General features: G+C 36.8%; 1 protein-coding gene across 5 annotated transcripts in view; it reads right to left on the bottom strand.

Moving 5' to 3' along the window:
- The window catches only part of TCF12 (transcription factor 12), a 368,629-nt gene that overhangs the window by 269,027 nt on the left and 87,045 nt on the right, over nt 1–12,557 (bottom strand). The window lies entirely within an intron of this gene.

Here is a 12,557-nt window from a genome sequence, read left to right as displayed (position 1 = left end):
TTTTATGCCAGTACCAGGCTGTTTTGACTCCAGTGGCCTTGTAGTATAGTTTAGTGTCAGGTATTATGATCCCTCCTACTTTACTCTTCTTTCTCAAAATTGTAGCAGCTATTCGGGGTCGTTTATGATTCCATATAAATTTTTGAAGTGTTTGTTCTATGTCTGTGAAATATGCCATTGGTACTTTAATAGGAATTGCACTAAATGTGTAAATTGCTTGGATAGTATGGACATTTTGATGATATTCTTCCAATCCATGAACACGGTATATGTTTCCATTTGTTTGTGTCTTCCTTGATTTCTTTCCTCAGTGTTACATAGTTTTCTAAATACAGGTTTTTTACCTCTTTGGTTAGGTTTATTCCTAGATATTTTATTTTTCTTTTTGCTATTACAAATGGGTTTTTTTTCTTGATTTCTGCTTCTGCTGTTTCATTGTTGGTGTACAGAAATGCCTTTGATTTCTGGATATAGACTTTGTATCTCGCTGTTTTGCCAAATTCATTTATTAGGTCAAGCAGTTTTTTAGTGGAGTCTATAGAATTTTCTAACTACACTATCATGTCATCTGCAAACAGTGACAGTTTTGTTTCCTCCTTTCTGATTTGGATGCCTTTTATTTCTTTTTCTTGTCTGATCACTGTGGCTGAAACTTCCAATACTATATTGAATAGGAGTGGTGAAAGTGGACAGCCTTGTCTTGTTCCTGATCTTAGTGGAAAAGATTTTAATTTTTGCCCATTGAGTATGATGTTGGCTATAGGTCTCTCATATATGGCTTTTATTATGTTGAGGAATGCTCCCTCTATTCCCACTTTGCTGAGTGTTTATATCATAAATGGGTGCTGTACCTTATCAAATGCTTTTTCTGCATCTATTGATATGATCATATGGTTTTTGTCTTTGCTTTTGTTTATGTGATGTATTACACTTACTGATTTGCGAATTCTGTACCATCCTTGCATCCCTGGAATGAATCCCACTTGGTCATGGTGTATGATCTTTTTAATGTATTGTTGGATGCGGTTTGCCAGTATTTTGTTGAGGATTTTAGTGTCAATGTTCACCAGCGATAATGGCCTGAAGTTTTCTTTCTTTGCTGTGTCTTTATCTGGTTTTGGAATTAGGATGATGTTGGCCTCATAAAAAGAGTTTGGGAGTCTCCCATCTTTTTGGATTTTTTGGAATAGTCTGTGAAGGATAGGGGTTAGCTCTTCCTTAAATGCTTTGTAGAATTCTCCTGTGAAACCATCTGGTCCAGGGCTTTTGTGTGTTGGGAGTTTTTGATTACTGTTTCAATTTCTTTTGCTGTTATTGGTTTGTTCACGTTTTCTACTTCTTTTTCATTGAATTTTGGAACATTATATTTTTCTAGAAATTTGTCCATTTCACGTAGGTTTTCAAATTTCTTGGCATACAGTTCTTTGTAGTAATTTCTTACAATCCTTTGTATTTCTGTGGTATCCATTGTAATATCTCCTCTTTCATTTCTGATTTTGTTTATTGGGGTTTCCTCTCTTTTTTTCTTGATGAGTCTGCTTAAAGGCTTGTCAATTTTGTTTATCTTTTCAAAGAACCAGCTCTTGGATTCATTGATCCTTCAAATTGTGCTTTTAGTCTCTATGTCATTTAATTCTGCTCTGATCTTGGTTATTTCCTTCCTTCTGCTTGCTCTGGGCTGTCTTTGTTGTTGTTCCTCGAGTTCTTGTAGACGTAGGGTTAGGTTGTTTGTTTGGAATGTCTCTAACTTTTTTAAGTAGGCCTGTATCGCTATGAACTTCCCTCTCAGGACTGCCTTGGCTGTGTCCCATACCTTTTGGGTTGTTGTGAGTTCGTTTTCATTTGTTTCCAGAAACCTTTTGATTTCTTCCCTAATATCATTCTTGACCCATTCATTGTTTAATAGCATGCTATTTAATCTCCATGATTTTGAGTGTTTTGGGTTTTTTTCCTTGGGGTTGGTTTCTAGCTTCAGTCCCTTGTGATCCGAGAAAATGCTTGGTATGATTTCAATTTTCTTGAAATTCTTGAGACTTGTTTTGTGTCCTATCATGTGGTCAGTCTTTCAAAATGTTCTGTGTACATTTGAAAAGAATGTGTATTTAGCTTCTTTGGGATGGAGGGCTCAGTATATATCAGTAAAGTCCATTTCATCTAGGGTATTGTTCAATGCCACAATATCTTTGTTGATATTTTGTTTGGACGATCTGTCCATTTTTGATAGTGGGGTGTTAAAATCTCCCACTATAATTGTATTGCTGTCAATATCTTTCTTGGAGTCCTCTAAGATTTTCTTTATGTATTTGGGCACTCCTATGTTGGGTGCATATATATTTACAATATTTATGTCTTCTTGGTGGATTCTTCCCTTGAGTATTATGAAGTGACCTTCTGGGTCTCTCTTTATGGACCCTTTTTGGAAGTCTATTTTGTCTGATATGAGTATTGCTACCCCGGGGTTTTTTTTTCCTGTCCATTTGCTTAGAAGATTTGTTTCCAGCCCTTCACTTTCAGCCTGTGCAGGTCTTTTATCCTGAGGTAGGTCTCTTGTAGGCAGCATATGTGTGGGTCATTTTTTCTTATCCAGTCAGCTATTCTATGTCTTTTGATTGGAGCATTTAATCCATTTACGTTTAATGTTATTATTGATAGGTACTTATTCATTGTCTTTTATGTACGTGTGTTCCTCTCTCTCTCTCTCTTTTCCTTCCTTTCCTTAAAGCAGTCCCTTTAGAATCTCTTGCAGAGCTGGTTTGGTGGAGGTATATTCTTTCAGACTTTTGTCTGGGACACTTCTTATTTGGCCTTCTACCTTGATTAAGAGCCTTGCTGGGTAAAGTAGCCTTGGTTGCAGACCTCTGGTTCTCATTACTTGGAATATTTCTTGCCATTCTCTTCTGGCTTGGAGTGTTTCCATTGAGAAATCAGCTGTTAGCCTTATTGGGGCTCCCTTGAATGTTACTTCCTGTTTTTCCCTTGCTGCCTTTAATATTCTCTCTTTTTCTTGAAATTTTGCCACAGATTTATGTTTTTCATTCAATTTATTAACTCCATCTCATTTACGTCTAATTCAATCCCAAGTATTTTACCTCCTTGTCATTGAGTCCAAATTTTCAACTCAGCTTTCATAAAGCAACCTTTTTAATGAATTCATTGGTTTAATTTTAAGTTAACTATTAATAGTTTTGGGAACAAAGACAATTGACTCTTGGTAAGGATACTATTCATGGCTGAAGCAGAAATATGGAAGCATACTAGAATATAACTGATTAGACATAAGTGACTAATGGAGCCATTTGTCACCAGTTAGCATGTACATTTTCCAGGGGAAATGAAGACGATTGATTAACTGGGGTGGTAAAGACAGTTTCAATAACTTCATCTTTAAAAATGGAAATACCACTATCCTTCTTTTAAGGTTCCCATGAGGATTAAGTGAAATAATAGGTATAAAGTGCCTAGAGAAGTATTTGGTACATATCAGGTACTCAATAAATATACGAAGCTCACACTGAATGGAACCAAGCCCTATGCCTAAACAAAATCTATTAAACAGGCCAATCTTTTCCAAATAATCTACTTGAGGTAAAAACTGGAAATTTTGTTGGAGATTGTTTCTCATAATCCAGCTGACCTTTCCGTGCGACAACCAAAACAAGTTTTTACGTTTCTCCAATGGCACAAATATGGCATTTAATGCCTCCATTCATCCACAGAGAGAGGAAAAGCTTCAATATTCTAGAAGAAAAAGAAAATCACCTGGCATGGCACTGTGTAGATTTTCCACTCCTACCTGTATGAACTAGAAATAGTAGTTTGTTCTCTTCTCAATTCAGAAATTCCATAAAGTCAGAATATTACTACATATTTCCTTTCACCAGTCCCATGACCTGAGAGGATCCATCCAAGAAATATGATCACCAGGGTGTATTATTTTTTAAAAAAGATATTTAAAATTATTCAGAATCACAGTTCCTAAATTCTAGCCCAAACCTGAAAAATACAGTATAGTAAATATAAGAGTTTATATCTTCTAGATTTCGGTCACTGTAGTAAAGTCATATGAAGACCAAAGAAGTCACTTCTTTGTAAAGAACAAGAATTTTATCCTGGATCCTATCATAAGTGAATGTGCTTTCCTATCAGACTCTGAGGCATGAATCTTATTCTGAACAGAATTCCCAAACTGTTTACTCATGATTGGTGAGAATTCTGATCCACACCTTGCATACTAACACTATACCAATGTTTCCTGTCCCACCACTAGGCTAACCTACTACACTCAGAAGTTTATTCCTGCCCTCCAATTTCAGTGTGACTCTGACCTCATCTTGGCCTCAAGGCTAGAACTACTTTAAAGGTTTCACCCCAGCTCGAAAGGGCCCAAATCTGTTCTTTACTCATATTATGCCTAATAGCTCACAAGATGCTTGAGAGCATCTTTCCATATTTGAAATCTTAAATTTCCCTTTTCTTAAAAAAAGAATAAACTGAAATTTGTGTTCACATGAGTCTATAATTTTGTTCTATGTGGGGCACAGAAGAAGAAGAAAAGATAATTTCCATCCTCAAAATGCTCTTAATCTAATTTTAAAAAGAATATATGGTGAAAGAACTAAACATGAAACTAGTAACAACATATGTCAATTCTAAAAAATTGTATGTTTACCTCCTCTATCCACTTCATGTAACACAAAATTAAAGCTCATTATCCTGAATTTCAAAAATGACAGATTACTCCTTGATAGCCATACCACCCTCAGGTCCTTACCCACACTTACTCATCCTCTTCCATGAAGTCTTCCCTGATTAACTAAAAGAAAGATTAGCATTGTTCCACCTACACATAGTCCCATAGTTCTTCCATGTCTGCCACCTGAAAAACATGCTTATCTAACTGCCCATACAGAAAAATAAACCACTTAACCAATCTATTTATTTAGTTGAGCACATTTTCCAATTGTTATTCGGCTACCTGGCTGTGTTAGCTTTGGGTAGGACATAATGGTTTTCCCTTTTTTAAATTTTTTAATTTATTAATTTGTGAGAGAGAAAGAAGCACTGATTTGTTCCACTTACTTATGCATTCATTGGTTGCTTCTTGTATGTGCCCTGACAAAAGATCAAACCTACAACCTTGGCAAATTGGGACAATGCTCTGACCAACTTAGCTACCCAGCCAGAGCCAGACATAATGGTTTTCTACATTGCTTGTCTACTTTAAGTCACTTGAACATTTGGGAATTTAGTGTTTGAGACGAAATATAATCTATGGAAATTAGGCAACAAGTTAAATAACAACAGGTCTCCTCCCCACCGCTACATTTTTTTCAAAAGGAAAAGGTGCTTTAAAAAAAGCCCTACTAACATGAGTCAAAACCTTGTCATGAAAGATGTTTCTGCTCCAGCTCCACACTTGAAGAAATAAAAACAACAAAATTTACAACATATTTAACTCTACAAGAAATCCACAAGATACACTTAATATATTTGTCCCCAGTCCTATCCTCAAAAAACAGGTTCACCATTTATCTCCAGACCACAGTCTGTTAACAACATTGGACTACATAAATATGGCACACATGTCCTAGATTTTTCTGGGACAAACCCTATTTCACAAACCCTCTTTTTATGAGGATACCAATTTACATATAGTTAAATATAGTTAAACTTTTATAAATTTTTAAGACTTTGTGAAAAAAATGTTTACAACACAGTGTCACTACATTTATAACTAAAAGGCAACCCCTCCAGAGACAGTAAGAACAACACTTCTGAAACATCTTCAATATTGCCCACTAAAAGCTGAGTTTTTATAATGCTGGCCACCATAATATTCAAACTCTGCCTTCTTTCTCCTTAACTGGATTCCTAAAATTTCATTTACTAACAGGCTATGAACTCCTCCCCTTCTCATCAGATTACCAAACTCCAGAACAGTTTGGTCTTGATTTCCTTACTAACGTCCCATTAAGATAAAATCAATTTAAATCTCTCCTAAATCAGCCAATATAAGCTTTCCACCTGATTTAGGAGTTTTACCCTCACACTTGAGCACACAATCAGAAGGTCCCCCTTACCAGGAAAGAATCAGTAGTTAATATGGCTTATCTACATCAGAAGCAATACCTTCCTTGTTGAACAATAGCAACCTCTGTTTTGTTTGGTTTTTGTTTTGTTTCACTTTGTTTTCTCAAACACTAACTTTTGACTGGCTTCCAAAACCTTTACATTAAAATGCAAAACTTAACAGCAGGACTTCAGCCTCTTACTGGGCGATCCTTACACTCCCTGGAACCTGCAATAATGCAGAGGCTGAATAAATTTATCTGATGTCCCTTACCTTGTCTCCCAGATTGTATTATCTGATAACCCATTATTTTGGGTGAAAAAGAAAATTGTGTCTCATGCATATTTAAGTCAAAGTTGTAATGTGGTATCTCAGACTCATTGCTAAAAATTCAGTCCAAGGTTGTAAAAACCTGAAGAACGAGTCAATGTTCACCCAATAAATCTAGACTCCACAATTTCTGAAGTTGTTTCCAATTTTTTGATGGTTGCTTTTTAAAATTTTTACTAATTTTAACAACTCTGTGGTGAACATCTTTGTACATCTATTTCAACACACTTTTATAAGTCTATTGAATTTCGGAAATAACACTGGGCTAGAGTGCTGCTAGAGCAGAGCTCTACAAACTTTTTCTTAATGGAACAGATAATTATTTTCTACTTTGTCAGCCATAAGGTCTCTGGTGAAAATACGCAATTCTGTCTGGTAGCACAAAAGTATCCACAGACAATACAAATACACAGGGTGTGTCTGCATTACAGTAAAACTTTATTTACAAGAAACAGGCAGTCAGACTTAGCACCAAGGGTTAGGGCAGTAGTTTTGTGACCCTGTACTAGAGGTAATATACCATACCTTTAAATAGCATTGCCAGACTGAAAATCGTATGCATTTGATATTTGCACTGATACTCAAACAGATTTTTCAAATAAAGATATAGGGCCCGCCACATGCATACTGCAGAGGGAATACCCATAATCTCAGTATTAAGAAATCTGAAGGGTCTAAGATTTTGCTGTACTTGTAAACTAACAAGGTAGATTGTCAGTGTCATGAATGAAAGCAAAAGACATTGAGACTCCTGAGTCAGCAAAAACTACTTTACTGGTCATATCCCAAGGCAGCAACATGGATGAGCCCAAATGAATGTCTGCACATACAAAGTGGGTTTAGAGAAGAGGAAGTCTGTGTTTAGGGAGCCATGACTTACTTACCTTTGCTCTGGAGAGAGATGTTATCTTGATTATACTGAACAGTCAACATCCCTGCCCTTTGCTCCAGAGAGACACTGTGTATTTTCCAAGGCTGTTTACTATACAAGCATCCTTAAAAGGACAGCCCAAAACAAAGGCATTCAGTGTCTCTGTTGCAAAACAAAGAAAACTAAGAAGACTATGGAAACTTACCTCCAAACCATGTACCCCTTCTTTCTACACTATCTTGGGCTCTCAGCCAATTTTTCTAAAGCATCCCATTCTATCAACCAAGCTGATTAACCTGACCAACAAAGGTAAAACCAAATCTATTTGTCTTAAGAACCATGTAACTAAGGCTGTTGTATAGCAGAAGTTCAGGCAGCAAGATAAGGCCAACATGCAGTACTGACCTCCACCAGGTCCTCCAAGGTCCTGGAACAAATGAGCTGAGCAAATCCCATAAACCATCAGGGTCTACTGTAGAAATCCAAGTGGCTTCCTCCTTATGTGTCTGAACTGACCTTTACATTTAGACTGAATCATTAATCCAGCTATATAGAAATAAGTACTAGCAATTAAACAGAAATCTGCCTTGTAATCCACAAAAAAGTCTAAGGCAATCCTGTCACCCATAACAATCCTGGCCAGTCATTTGAGGCTGACCTGAATAACATCTAGAGATGAAGTCGTATCCTGATCACTTCAGCTCAAGTCGGGGATCAAGTTCTTAACATTGAACTTAACTGGATGACTCTATCATAGGGGTAACTGCCTGAAGAGTACATGTAAATAATGAATCAGCCATCCCTCCAAGAAGTTCCCCCAAGTAATCAAGGTTAGGCTAATGTTGGAAAGATCTCTACAATCATTTGAATACACATTTCACTAAATACCCGAAGGTCTCTTACAACTCCTCTATGGTGCAAATCACTGTTTTTGGTAGAAAGGCAAGTTAAAATCTGGCTCCCATACAGGAAGTACAATGTTAGGAGTGCTTAAAGGTGCCCCTGAAAATGAGAGCTGTTTACAACTCTTGGAGGTCCCCAAGTAGGACCTAAATCAGTCAGCGGTACAGGTTGACAGTTCTTCAAGTGTGGTTTTTCAATAGGCTAGCATGCCTTAGGGTTCTCAATTTAGTTTGAACCCAGTCCTCATTTTTTGGTCACTGCCTACGAAAAGTCAGTCCAACCTGTCCTGTTTGTCCAAATGTCAGTCAACCAGGTGGCATTTGGCCACTTCAAGAAATGACTGAACAAGTGCTACTGGAATGGGGGAGGGAAGGCATCTGAAGGTTTTGACAGGTGTTTTGTGTGGTAGGTATAGGGGCTGGGGACATTCCCTTCTGTTTCCAATACACTTCCCAAATGCACTTCTTAGTAAGGCTAATAGGAATGACAATCAAATCATGGTCAGAACCACCTGGGAGTGAACAGCAGCGCTAGCGCTCAGTTAAATTTAAGGCACCTGCCACAGTTAGGGAGCGCTGCACCAATAAGTTTTTCTTCCTGATGAAGGTTCTGGGAGCAGTTCTAAAAACCAAAAATCATTAATATCCTATCATGTCCTATTCCTTTCCCCCTCCTCCATTCCTCCCTGCTACTTCCCAGGGCCTAAGGTATGTCCCTCCCTAAGAGCCAGAGAAAAACCTATGTGACTCATTCCAGTAGCCATAAATTCAAACAAAGGCATGCTTTTAAAATAAAAATAACAGAGAACCATTATCCCTTCCCCTCAACTCCACTTTGATCCGCATGAGCCATTATAGAGGAACTTTAGAAATGCTTCATCTTGCTGAAAATGTCTAGTTGTTAAGCCCACTTTCTTATTGCAAAATTCTATTATCCCCAAATTATTAACAGTACCTGGCACATAGTAGGTACTTAATATATAAATACTGAATAATTTAAAATCAAAAACCAAATATTATATCTTTTTATTCTCTCTGCCTTCCTAATACATTCTACTCACACCACTTGAGGCAAACTAAATGCCTCAAGACAACCAGGGAGATTGTGCATATCAGGGGAGACAAACTCATTTTCACTGGGGGCCACATCAGCCTCGCAGTTGCCTTCAAAGGGCCAAATGTAATTTTAGGACTGTATAAATGTAACTGCTCCTTAACTAGGGGCAAGGAGCTCAGCACTGCTGCTGCATAGAAATAAGGTGCTGCCGGATAAAACAAGGTGGAGGGCCAGATTTGGCCCACAGGCCTTGTGTTTACCACCTGTGGTGTATATGGAAATACAAAAGAAACACATTATTTTTCTTTTCACAATATTATACAGTTCTGCAAAGAAAGAAATCTGAAGCATTTTATATATACTGCTCTCAATGCATTTTTAAAGTATCGATTTTTAGAGACTCTCAGTAACTCTTTAAGGCAGTTAAAGAAAGTCAAGCCTCTTACCCTTGCTCAGTGGAGAAAGAAAACTATTATAACTTATCCCAAAAGCACAAAGGAAACTATAAAGAAAAATAAGCAGGCATAAAGGAAGGAAAAGAGGGAAAAAGGGAGGGGAGGAGGGAAAAGAACTATCAAAGACAAGAAAATATTCCTAAGAAGGATATTGTGATATGCCACCCAATCCCTCTTAATTAAAGACTTACTGCCCCAACTGCTGGGAGTGCCTGGGCTAAAGAGAGCAAGCAGCTTTTGCCCAAAATTATGCCCCTTCCTGGGCAGCCCATATCCTATGACAAATCCACGCAAAGCCATAAAGGCCTGGTAATCTTAGCCTAACTCTGAAGGGACATTCTAGCTAGAGAATTCACAGTACTGTTAGTCAAGGGTATCATTGGAACTGAATCACAACTGAACTTTCCCCTCAGTACAATTCTGCTTCCTTCCTTTCCTTTTCACAGATGTTGGTCCCAAGGGCACTCAATGAACATCCTGTAAACTAAACTCTATCTCAGGCTTCCCATGGAATCCAATCTGCAACAATTCTCAAGAGCCATACTTGCAGATCTGTACAGCACACAAGAACTAAAATACCTATAGTAGTTTCCACTTACATATCCTTATAGCTAGAGAAAAAATATTGTTAAATGAAAAGTCAACTGTTTCTATGACAGTGCTAACTTAATCAAAATGTTTTCCTTAAAAGAAAAAAAGATCAAAAGACCACAAGTTTTAAACATGTTAATGATCTCAGTGTATATACTTACAGACCAGGACAGTATTTCTTTCCTTCTTAACCCAAATAATAGTAATTGAACATATAATTTAGTGTGTTAAAGGTTAGGTTATTCATGATCTTATGTTTTATGTGATTTTATATTTCAATTTCTAATGATAATAAAAATTCCCCAAGTATTCTATTTTGTCTGTGCAAATTAAAATTCAGAAAAATATTTTTCCTGTTAAAACCTCTGCTTGAGAGGAAGATACTTTCGTAAAAGTTTAACAGCAAAATACAAAAATCTAGAAATGATTTAGACATCCTATTAGTAAAAGCATCATCTCAAATGAACTTCATTCCAAGGAACAAAGTTAGAACATGAATTAATTACATGGAGAAATGTAAGAAAACACTTCTTAGGTCTATTTACATAGCTGGCTATCAAAATGGAATCACTTCTCCTAGAAATTTATGCTTAAAATCATAAATTTCTTTTTTTTTAAGTTCTTTTTTTTTAAAGATTTTATTTATTTTTAGGGAGGGAAGGGGGGAGGGGGGAAGAGAGAGAGAGAGAGAGAGAGAGAGAGAGAGAGAGAGAGACATCAATGTGCGGTTGCTGGGGGTTATGGCCTGCAACCCAGGAATGTACCCTAGCTGGGAATCGAACCTGGGACACTTTGGTTCCCAGCCCGTGCTCAATCCACTGAGCTACGCCAGCCAGGGCAAAATCATAAATTTCTTTAAAAATTCACAGAAAGCCATAAGACTCTGTAAATATCTGAACTGAATTATTAGTTTTTTCCAACTCAGGAAATAAGGAAATATGGATGATGGGAGAGAGGAGGAGCATTCTTTGGTAAAGCACAGCTGGTTTCTTTAACATTTAATCATTTCAAAAAATTAAAATGACTACCATAGTGAACACAATTTTTATTAAGCATTTTATTTAGTGTCTATACAGATGGTACCAAACTGAGTCCAGTAGAAAGACAGCACTTTTTGCCTTCAGAAAGGAAAAAATCGTAGGCATTTCTCATCTCCTAAAATCTTTCAAAAAGCACCGCTCCACCTAAACTAGCTCACAGATCCACTTTATTTAGTCACAGTTAAGATAATAAATATGGGGTCACATGAACTGCCAGAAACTCTATTTTAAGAAATACAGCATCAAGAACATCTGAGAACCTATCATCCAGAAGAATGCTTGTTAACCATCCTCTAAAATTAAGAGGATCTCCAAACTTTTAGAACTAGACTGATCACATCAGCCTATCCATGAACCCCAGTATCCAAGTGGTTCTCATTTGCCCTAGGGCTGTGTTTAGATTAATCAGCAAATCAAGCAATAACTATTTTCTTTTCCTTTAAAAAGGAAAAGACTTATAAAAGAGATGAATTTTGACCAACTGTGAGTTAAAAACTCTTCTGCAAATGAAAGTGTGTCTGTCTCTTTCCTCCTATTCTTTTGTCATGCCAGTTAAGACAGACAGACCTGCCTTAAAATGTGACTTTTTTGAAAAATTTTCTGAAGAATTTTCATTTTTTACTGAGTTAGGTTACCTATCTTATATTTAAGTCTCAGAGTTTACACTACTTCTGCTTCCCCGACAGCAAATAAAATGAATGTACTAATGTTCTCAACTTGGATCCAAGTTTTACACTTAGTACCTTTCCTGGCCTTCACTTATCATCAAGGGGTTTATAAAAGGGGGAAGGGAAGGAGGAACAATCAAGTAAAACAAACATTGCATGCAAAAGGAAACGAAATCAGACATACAAAGGAAAGAGTCAGAACTTGCTACTATATCTATGTCAAATATAGAAGTCCTCACTTAACATTGTTAATAGGTTCTTGGAATTGCAGCAAAGTATCATGTAACAATACCAAGTTTACTAAAGGCTAATTGATATAAAGAAGAATTAAATTCCTATGGCATGTCAACAACAGTAAAAGGAAACAGCATTATTCGAGAATCTGCTGTATACTAACTCACATTTGAGTTTAAAAAAAAAAAAGCTTTACCTCTAAACCAGACTTGCCTACTTATAGAGTCCCTGTAATTTCCCTAACCAACTATTTATATCTACCTTCAAATATACAGGTTCAGATAGCTCATTTCAAGGAAAGAAGTGAGAAAGGGAGGGAGTGTGAAAGGGAAAACACCT

This window comes from Phyllostomus hastatus, unplaced genomic scaffold (assembly GCF_019186645.2).
Source record: "Phyllostomus hastatus isolate PE091 unplaced genomic scaffold, TTU_PhHast_1.1 phas_scaffold_501, whole genome shotgun sequence".
Classification (NCBI taxonomy): Eukaryota; Metazoa; Chordata; class Mammalia; order Chiroptera; family Phyllostomidae; genus Phyllostomus; species Phyllostomus hastatus.
This window is presented reverse-complemented; position numbering and strand designations above follow the sequence as displayed.